The 12,083-nt window shown below is 43.2% G+C and overlaps 1 protein-coding gene across 1 annotated transcript in view; it reads left to right on the forward strand.

The window, feature by feature from the left end:
* zgc:64106 (uncharacterized protein LOC393348 homolog) overlaps nt 1-12,083 on the forward strand; it is a 110,338-nt gene that overhangs the window by 43,060 nt on the left and 55,195 nt on the right. The window lies entirely within an intron of this gene.

Below are 12,083 nucleotides of genomic sequence, written 5' to 3' on the forward strand. Positions count from 1 at the left end.
AATCATCATCGTCAATCACCATCATTACTCAATCACCATCATCACTCAATCATCATTGTCATTGAATCACCATCCTCACTCAAACACCATCACCACTCAATCACCATCATCACTCAATCACCATCGCCACTCATTCACCATCATCACTCATTCACCATCGCCACTCAATCACCATCGTTACTCAATGACCGTCTTCACTCAATCACCATCTTTACTCAATCACCATCCTCACTCAATCACCATCATCACTCAATCACCATCCTCACTCAATCACCATCGCCACTCAATCACCATCATCACTCCAATAACCATCCTCACTCAATCATCATCGTCAATCACCATTATTACTCAATCACCATCATCACTCAATCATCATTGTCATTGAATCACCATCCTCACTCAATCACCATCCTCACTCAAGCACCATCACCACTCAATCACCATCATCACTCAATCACCATTGCCACTCAATCACCATCATCACTCATTCACCATCGCCACTCAATCACCATTGCCACTCAATCACCATCGTCACTCAAACATCATCGCCACTCAATTACCATCCTCACTCAATCACCGTCCTCACTCTATCACCATCATCACTCAATATTCTACTCAATCACCATCGTCACTCAATCACCCTTGCCACTCAAACATCATCATCGTCACTCAATCACCATCATCACTCAATATTCTACTCAATCACCATCGTCACTCAATCACCCTTGCCACTCAAACATCATCATCATCACTCAATCACCATCATCACTCAATCATCATCGTCACTCAATCACCATCATCACTCAATATTCTACTCAGTCATCATTGTCACTCAATCACCATTGCCACTCAATCATCATCATCATCATCACTCAATCAACATCATCAATCATCATCATCATCACTCAATCACCATCCTCACTCAATCACCATCCTCACTCAATCACCATCATCACTCAATTCCCATCCTCACTCAATCACCATCATCGCTCAATTACCATCGCCACACAATCACCACCCTCTCTCAATCATCATCATCACTCAATCACCATCCTCACTCAATCAGCATCGCCACACAATCACCATCCTCACTCAATCACCATCATCACTCAATCATCATCGTCACTCAATCACCATCCTCACTCAATCACCATTCTCACTCAGTCACCATCATTACTGAATCTCCATCCTGACTCAATCATCATCATCACTCAATCACCATCGCCACTCAATCACCATCATCACTCAATCACCATCATCACTCAATCACCATCATTACTCAATCATCATTGTCACTCAATCACCATCGCCACTCAATCATCATCATCACTCAATCATCATCGTCACTCATCCGCCATCATCACTCACTCATCATCGTCACTCAGTCACCATCCTCACTCAATCACTATTCTCACTCAATCACCATCATCACACAATCACCATCCTCTCTCAATCATCATTTACACTTAATCACCATCCTCACTCAATTACCATCGCCACTCAATCACCATCCTTACACAATCTCCATCATCACACAATCACCATCCTCTCTCAATCATCATTTACACTTAATCACCATCCTCACTCAATCATCTTCGACACTCAATCACCATCCTCATTCAATCACCATCCTCTCTCAATCATCATCGTCACTCATCCGCCATCATCACTCAATCATCATCGTCATTCAATCACCATCCTCACTCAATCACCATTCTCACTCAGTCACCATCATTACTGAATCTCCATCCTGACTCAATCATCATCATCGCTCAATCACCATCATCACTCAATCACCACCATCACTTAATCATCATCGTCACTCAATCGCCATCCTCACTCAATCACCATCCTCTCTCAATCCTCATCATCACTCAATCACCATCATCACTCCATCATCATTGTCACTCAATCACCATCATCACTCCATCACCATCATCACTCAATCATCATCGTCACTCAATCACCATCCTCACTCAATCATCATCATCAATCACCATCATTACTCAATCACCATCATCACTCAATCATCATTGTCACTCAATCACCATCCTCACTCAATCACCATCATCACACAATCACCATCCTCTCTCAATCATCATCATCACACAATCACCATCATCACTCAATCACCATCATCACTCAATTCCCATCCTCACTCAATCACCATCCTCACACAATCACCATCATCACACAATCACCATCCTCTCTCAATCATCATCATCACTCAATCAGCATCATCACTTAGTCATCATCGTCACTCAATCACCATCCTCTCTCAATCCTCATCATCACTCAATCACCATCATCACTCCATCATCATTGTCACTCAATCACCATCATCACTCCATCACCATCATCACTCAATCATCATCGTCACTCAATCACCATCCTCACTCAATCATCATCGTCAATCACCATCATTACTCAATCACCATCATCACTCAATCATCGTCACTCAATCACCATCCTCACTCAATCACCATCATCACACAATCACCATCCTCTCTCAATCATCATCATCACACAATCATCGTTACTCATCCGCCATCATCACTCACTCATCATCGTCACTCAGTCACCATCCTCACTCAATCACTATTCTCACTCAATCATCATCATCACTGAATCTCCATCCTGACTCAATCATCATCATCACTTAATCATCATCCTCACTCAATCACCATCCGCACTCAATCCTCATCACCACTCAATCACCATTGTTACTCAATCACCGTCCTCACTCAATCACCATCTTTACTCAATCACCATCCTCACTCAATCGCCATCATCACTCAATCACCATCCTCACTCAATCACCATCGCCACTCAATCACCATCATCACTCCATCACCATCATCACTCAATCATCATCGTCACTCAATCACCATCTTCACTCAATCATCATCGTCAATCACCATCATTACTCAATCACCATCATCACTCAATCATCATTGTCATTGAATCACCATCCTCACTCAAACACCATCACCACTCAATCACCATCATCACTCAATCACCATCGCCACTCATTCACCATCATCACTCATTCACCATCGCCACTCAATCACCATTGCCACTCAATCACCATCTTTACTCAATCACCATCCTCACTCAATCGCCATCATCACTCAATCACCATCGCCACTCATTCACCATCCTCACTCAATCGCCATCGCCACTCAATCACCATCATCACTCAATCACCATCATCACTCCATCACCATCCTCTCTCAATCATCATCATCACACAATCACCATCATCACTCAATCACCATCATCACTCAATTCCCATCCTCACTCAATCACCATCCTCACACAATCACCATCATCACACAATCACCATCCTCTCTCAATCATCATCATCACTCAATCAGCATCATCACTTAGTCATCATCGTCACTCAATCACCATCCTCTCTCAATCCTCATCATCACTCAATCACCATCATCACTCCATCATCATTGTCACTCAATCACCATCATCACTCCATCACCATCATCACTCAATCATCATCGTCACTCAATCACCATCCTCACTCAATCATCATCGTCAATCACCATCATTACTCAATCACCATCATCACTCAATCATCGTCACTCAATCACCATCCTCACTCAATCACCATCATCACACAATCACCATCCTCTCTCAATCATCATCATCACACAATCATCGTTACTCATCCGCCATCATCACTCACTCATCATCGTCACTCAGTCACCATCCTCACTCAATCACTATTCTCACTCAATCATCATCATCACTGAATCTCCATCCTGACTCAATCATCATCATCACTTAATCATCATCCTCACTCAATCACCATCCGCACTCAATCCTCATCACCACTCAATCACCATTGTTACTCAATCACCGTCCTCACTCAATCACCATCTTTACTCAATCACCATCCTCACTCAATCGCCATCATCACTCAATCACCATCCTCACTCAATCACCATCGCCACTCAATCACCATCATCACTCCATCACCATCATCACTCAATCATCATCGTCACTCAATCACCATCTTCACTCAATCATCATCGTCAATCACCATCATTACTCAATCACCATCATCACTCAATCATCATTGTCATTGAATCACCATCCTCACTCAAACACCATCACCACTCAATCACCATCATCACTCAATCACCATCGCCACTCATTCACCATCATCACTCATTCACCATCGCCACTCAATCACCATTGCCACTCAATCACCATCTTTACTCAATCACCATCCTCACTCAATCGCCATCATCACTCAATCACCATCCTCACTCAATCGCCATCGCCACTCAATCACCATCATCACTCCATCACCATCATCACTCAATCATCATCGTCACTCAATCACCATCTTCACTCAATCATCATCGTCAATCACCATCATTACTCAATCACCATCATCACTCAATCATCATTGTCATTGAATCACCATCCTCACTCAAACACCATCACCACTCAATCACCATCATCACTCAATCACCATCGCCACTCATTCACCATCGTCACTCATTCACCATCGTCACTCAATCACCATTGCCACTCAATCACCATCGTCACTCAATCATCATCGCCACTCAATTACCATCCTCACTCAATCACCATTCTCACTCAAACATCATCGCCACTCAATCACCATCCTCACTCAATCACCGTCCTCATTCTATCACCATCATCACTCAATATTCTACTCAATCACCATCATCACTCAATCATCATCGTCACTCAATCACCATCATCACTCAATATTCTACTCAATCATCATTGTCACTCAATCACCATTGCCACTCAATCATCATCATCATCATCACTCAATCAACATCATCAATCATCATCATCATCACTCAATCACCATCCTCACTCAATCACCATCCTCTCTCAATCATCATCATCACTCAATCACCATCATCACTTAATCATCATCGTCACTCAATTCCCATCCTCACTCAATCACCATCATCGCTCAATTACCATCGCCACACAATCACCATCCTCTCTCAATCATCATCATCACTCAATCACCATCATCACTTAATCATCATCGTCACTCAATCGCCATCCTCACTCAATCACCATCATCACTTAATCATCATCCTCACTCAATCACCATCATTACTCAATCATCATTGTCACTCAATCACCATCGCCACTCAATCATCATCATCACTCAATCAGCATCCTCACTCAATCATCATCGTCACTCATCCGCCATCATCACTCACTCATCATCGTCACTCAGTCACCATCCTCACTCAATCACTATTCTCACTCAATCACCATCATCACTGAATCTCCATCCTGACTCAATCATCATCATCACTTAATCATCATCGTCACTCAATCACCTTCCGCACTCAATCCTCATCATCACTCAATCACCATCGTTACTCAATCACCGTCTTCACTCAATCACCATCATCACTCAATCATCATCCTCACTCAATCACCATACTCACTCAATCATCATCCTCACTCAATCACCATCGTCACCCGATCGTCATTGACAATCAATCACCATCATCACACAATATTCTTCTCAATCATCATCGTCACTCAATCGCCATTGCCACTCAATCATCATCATCATCACTCACTCACCATCATCACTCAATCATCATCGTCACTCAATCACCATCATCACTCAATATTCTACTCAATCATCATCGTCACTCAATCACCATTGCCACTCAATCATCATCATCCTCACTCAATCACCATCATCACTCAATCATCAGCGTCACTCAACCACCATCCTCACTCAATCACCATCCTCTCACAATCCTCATCATCACTCAATCATCATCATCTCTCAATCAGCATCCTCAATCATCATCGTCACTCATCTGCCTTCATCACTCACTCATCATCGTCACTCAGTCACCATCCTCACTCAATCACCATCCTCTCATAATCCTCATCATCACTCAATCATCATCATCACTCAATCAGCATCCTCACTCAATCATCATCGTCACTCATCCGCCATCATCACTCACTCATCATCGTCACTCAGTCACCATCCTCACTCAATCACTATTCTCACTCAATCACCATCATCACTGAATCTCCATCCTGACTCAATCATCATCATCACTTAATCATCATTCTCACTCAATCACCATCCGCACTCAATCCTCATCACCACTCAATCACCATCGTTACTCAATCACCGTCTTCACTCAATCACCATCTTTACTCAATCACCATCCTCACTCAATCGCCATCATCACTCAATCACCATCCTCACTCAATCACCATCGCCACTCAATCACCATCATCACTCCATCACCATCATCACTCACTCATCATCGTCACTCAATCACCATCCTCACTCAATCATCATCGTCAATCACCATCATTACTCAATCACCATCGTCACTCAATCATCATTGTCATTGAATCACCATCCTCACTCAATCACCATCCTCACTCAAGCACCATCACCACTCAATCACCATCATCACTCAATCACCATCGCCACTCATTCACCATCATCACTCATTCACCATCGCCACTCAATCACCATTGCCACTCAATCACCATCGTCACTCAATCATCATCGCCACTCAATTACCATCCTCACTCAATCACCATTCTCACTCAATCATCATCGCCACTCAATCACCATCCTCACTCAATCACCGTCCTCACTCTATCACCATCATCACTCAATATTCTACTCAATCACCATCGTCACTCAATCACCCGTGCCACTCAAACATCATCACTCAATCACCATCATCACTCAATATTCTACTCAATCATCATTGTCACTCAATCACCATTGCCACTCAATCATCATCATCATCATCACTCAATCAACATCATCAATCATCATCATCATCACTCAATCACCATCCTCACTCAATCACCATCCTCACTCAATCACCATCATCACTCAATTCCCATCCTCGCTCAATCACCATCATCGCTCAATTACCATTGCCACACAATCACCATCCTCTCTCAATCATCATCCTCACTCAATCACCATCCTCACTCAATCAGTATCACCACTCAATCACCATCCTCACTCAATCACCATCATCACTCAATCATCGTCACTCAATCACCATCCTCACTCAATCACCATCCTCTCTCAATCATCATCATCACTCATCCGCCATCATCACTCACTCATCATCGTCACTCAATCACCATCCTCACTCAATCACCATTCTCACTCAGTCACCATCATTACTGAATCTCCATCCTGACTCAATCATCATCATCACTCAATCACCATCGCCACTCAATCACCATCATCACTTAATCATCATCGTCACTCAATCGCCATCCTCACTCAATCACCATCATCACTTAATCATCATCCTCACTCAATCACCATCATTACTCAATCATCATTGTCACTCAATCACTATCGCCACTCAATCACCATCATCACTCCATCACCATCATCACTCATTCATCATCCTCACTCAATCACCATCCTCACTCAATCATCATCCTCACTCAATCACCATCATCCCCCGATCGTCATTGACAATCAATCACCATCATCACACAATATTCTTCTCAATCATCATCGTCACTCAATCGCCATTGCCACTCAATCATCATCATCATCATCACTCAATCACCATCATCACTCAATCATCATCGTCACTCAATCACCATTGCCACTCAATCATCATCATCCTCATTCAATCACCATCCTCTCACAATCCTCATCATCACTCAATCATCATCATCTCTCAATCAGCATCCTCAATCATCATCGTCACTCATCCGCCTTCATCACTCACTCATCATCGTCACTCAGTCACCATCCTCACTCAATCACCATCCTCTCATAATCCTCATCATCACTCAATCATCATCATCACTCAATCAGCATCCTCACTCAATCATCATCGTCACTCATCCGCCATCATCACTCACTCATCATCGTCACTCAGTCACCATCCTCACTCAATCACTATTCTCACTCAATCACCATCATCACTGAATCTCCATCCTGACTCAATCATCATCATCACTTAATCATCATTCTCACTCAATCACCATCCGCACTCAATCCTCATCACCACTCAATCACCATCGTTACTCAATCACCGTCTTCACTCAATCACCATCTTTACTCAATCACCATCCTCACTCAATCGCCATCATCACTCAATCACCATCCTCACTCAATCACCATCGCCACTCAATCACCATCATCACTCCATCACCATCATCACTCACTCATCATCGTCACTCAATCACTATCCTCACTCAATCATCATCGTCAATCACCATCATTACTCAATCACCATCATCACTCAATCATCATTGTCATTGAATCACCATCCTCACTCAATCACCATCCTCACTCAAGCACCATCACCACTCAATCACCATCATCACTCAATCACCATCGCCACTCATTCACCATCATCACTCATTCACCATCGCCACTCAATCACCATTGCCACTCAATCACCATCGTCACTCAATCATCATCGCCACTCAATCACCATCCTCACTCAATCACCATCATCACTCAATCATCATCGCCACTCAATCACCATCCTCACTCAATCACCGTCCTCACTCTATCACCATCATCACTCAATATTCTACTCAATCACCATCGTCACTCAATCACCCGTGCCACTCAAACATCATCACTCAATCACCATCATCACTCAATATTCTACTCAATCATCATTGTCACTCAATCACCATTGCCACTCAATCATCATCATCATCATCACTCAATCAACATCATCAATCATCATCATCATCACTCAATCACCATCCTCACTCAATCACCATCCTCACTCAATCACCATCATCACTCAATTCCCATCCTCGCTCAATCACCATCATCGCTCAATTACCATTGCCACACAATCACCATCCTCTCTCAATCATCATCATCACTCAATCACCATCCTCACTCAATCAGTATCACCACTCAATCACCATCCTCACTCAATCACCATCATCACTCAATCATCGTCACTCAATCACCATCCTCACTCAATCACCATCCTCTCTCAATCATCATCGTCACTCATCCGCCATCATCACTCACTCATCATCGTCACTCAATCACCATCCTCACTCAATCACCATTCTCACTCAGTCACCATCATTACTGAATCTCCATCCTGACTCAATCATCATCATCACTCAATCACCATCGCCACTCAATCACCATCATCACTTAATCATCATCGTCACTCAATCGCCATCCTCACTCAATCACCATCATCACTTAATCATCATCCTCACTCAATCACCATCATTACTCAATCATCATTGTCACTCAATCACCATCGCCACTCAATCACCATCATCACTCCATCACCATCATCACTCAATCATCATCCTCACTCAATCACCATCCTCACTCAATCATCATCCTCACTCAATCACCATCATCCCCCGATCGTCATTGACAATCAATCACCATCATCACACAATATTCTTCTCAATCATCATCGTCACTCAATCGCCATTGCCACTCAATCATCATCATCATCATCACTCAATCACCATCATCACTCAATCATCATCGTCACTCAATCACCATTGCCACTCAATCATCATCATCCTCATTCAATCACCATCCTCTCACAATCCTCATCATCACTCAATCATCATCATCTCTCAATCAGCATCCTCAATCATCATCGTCACTCATCCGCCTTCATCACTCACTCATCATCGTCACTCAGTCACCATCCTCACTCAATCACCATCCTCTCATAAGCCTCATCATCACTCAATCATCATCATCACTCAATCAGCATCCTCACTCAATCATCATCGTCACTCATCCGCCATCATCACTCACTCATCATCGTCACTCAGTCACCATCCTCACTCAATCACTATTCTCACTCAATCACCATCATCACTGAATCTCCATCCTGACTCAATCATCATCATCACTTAATCATCATTCTCACTCAATCACCATCCGCACTCAATCCTCATCACCACTCAATCACCATCGTTACTCAATCACCGTCTTCACTCAATCACCATCTTTACTCAATCACCATCCTCACTCAATCGCCATCATCACTCAATCACCATCCTCACTCAATCACCATCGCCACTCAATCACCATCATCACTCCATCACCATCATCACTCAATCATCATCGTCACTCAATCACTATCCTCACTCAATCATCATCGTCAATCACCATCATTACTCAATCACCATCATCACTCAATCATCATTGTCATTGAATCACCATCCTCACTCAATCACCATCCTCACTCAAGCACCATCACCACTCAATCACCATCATCACTCAATCACCATCGCCACTCAATCACCATCATCACTCATTCACCATCGCCACTCAATCACCATTGCCACTCAATCACCATCGTCACTCAATCATCATCGCCACTCAATTACCATCCTCACTCAATCACCATTCTCACTCAATCATCATCGCCACTCAATCACCATCCTCACTCAATCACCGTCCTCACTCTATCACCATCATCACTCAATATTCTACTCAATCACCATCGTCACTCAATCACCCGTGCCACTCAAACATCATCACTCAATCACCATCATCACTCAATATTCTACTCAATCATCATTGTCACTCAATCACCATTGCCACTCAATCATCATCATCATCATCATTCAATCAACATCATCAATCATCATCATCATCACTCAATCACCATCCTCACTCAATCACCATCCTCACTCAATCACCATCATCACTCAATTCCCATCCTCGCTCAATCACCATCATCGCTCAATTACCATTGCCACACAATCACCATCCTCTCTCAATCATCATCATCACTCAATCACCATCCTCACTCAATCAGTATCACCACTCAATCACCATCCTCACTCAATCACCATCATCACTCAATCATCGTCACTCAATCACCATCCTCACTCAATCACCATCCTCTCTCAATCATCATCGTCACTCATCCGCCATCATCACTCACTCATCATCGTCACTCAATCACCATCCTCACTCAATCACCATTCTCACTCAGTCACCATCATTACTGAATCTCCATCCTGACTCAATCATCATCATCACTCAATCACCATCGCCACTCAATCACCATCATCACTTAATCATCATCGTCACTCAATCGCCATCCTCACTCAATCACCATCATCACTTAATCATCATCCTCACTCGATCACCATCATTACTCAATCATCATTGTCACTCAATCACTATCGCCACTCAATCACCATCATCACTCCATCACCATCATCACTCATTCATCATCCTCACTCAATCACCATCCTCACTCAATCATCATCCTCACTCAATCACCATCATCCCCCGATCGTCATTGACAATCAATCACCATCATCACACAATATTCTTCTCAATCATCATCGTCACTCAATCGCCATTGCCACTCAATCATCATCATCATCATCACTCAATCACCATCATCACTCAATCATCATCGTCACTCAATCACCATTGCCACTCAATCATCATCATCCTCATTCAATCACCATCCTCTCACAATCCTCATCATCACTCAATCATCATCATCTCTCAATCAGCATCCTCAATCATCATCGTCACTCATCCGCCTTCATCACTCACTCATCATCGTCACTCAGTCACCATCCTCACTCAATCACCATCCTCTCATAAGCCTCATCATCACTCAATCATCATCATCACTCAATCAGCATCCTCACTCAATCATCATCGTCACTCATCCGCCATCATCACTCACTCATCATCGTCACTCAGTCACCATCCTCACTCAATCACTATTCTCACTCAATCACCATCATCACTGAATCTCCATCCTGACTCAATCATCATCATCACTTAATCATCATTCTCACTCAATCACCATCCGCACTCAATCCTCATCACCACTCAATCACCATCGTTACTCAATCACCATCTTCACTCAATCACCATCTTTACTCAATCACCATCCTCACTCAATCGCCATCATCACTCAATCACCATCCTCACTCAATCACCATCGCCACTCAATCACCATCATCACTCCATCACCATCATCACTCACTCATCATCGTCACTCAATCACTATCCTCACTCAATCATCATCGTCAAT

Source organism: Hemiscyllium ocellatum, chromosome 1, assembly GCF_020745735.1.
Source record: "Hemiscyllium ocellatum isolate sHemOce1 chromosome 1, sHemOce1.pat.X.cur, whole genome shotgun sequence".
Taxonomy (NCBI): domain Eukaryota; kingdom Metazoa; phylum Chordata; class Chondrichthyes; order Orectolobiformes; family Hemiscylliidae; genus Hemiscyllium; species Hemiscyllium ocellatum.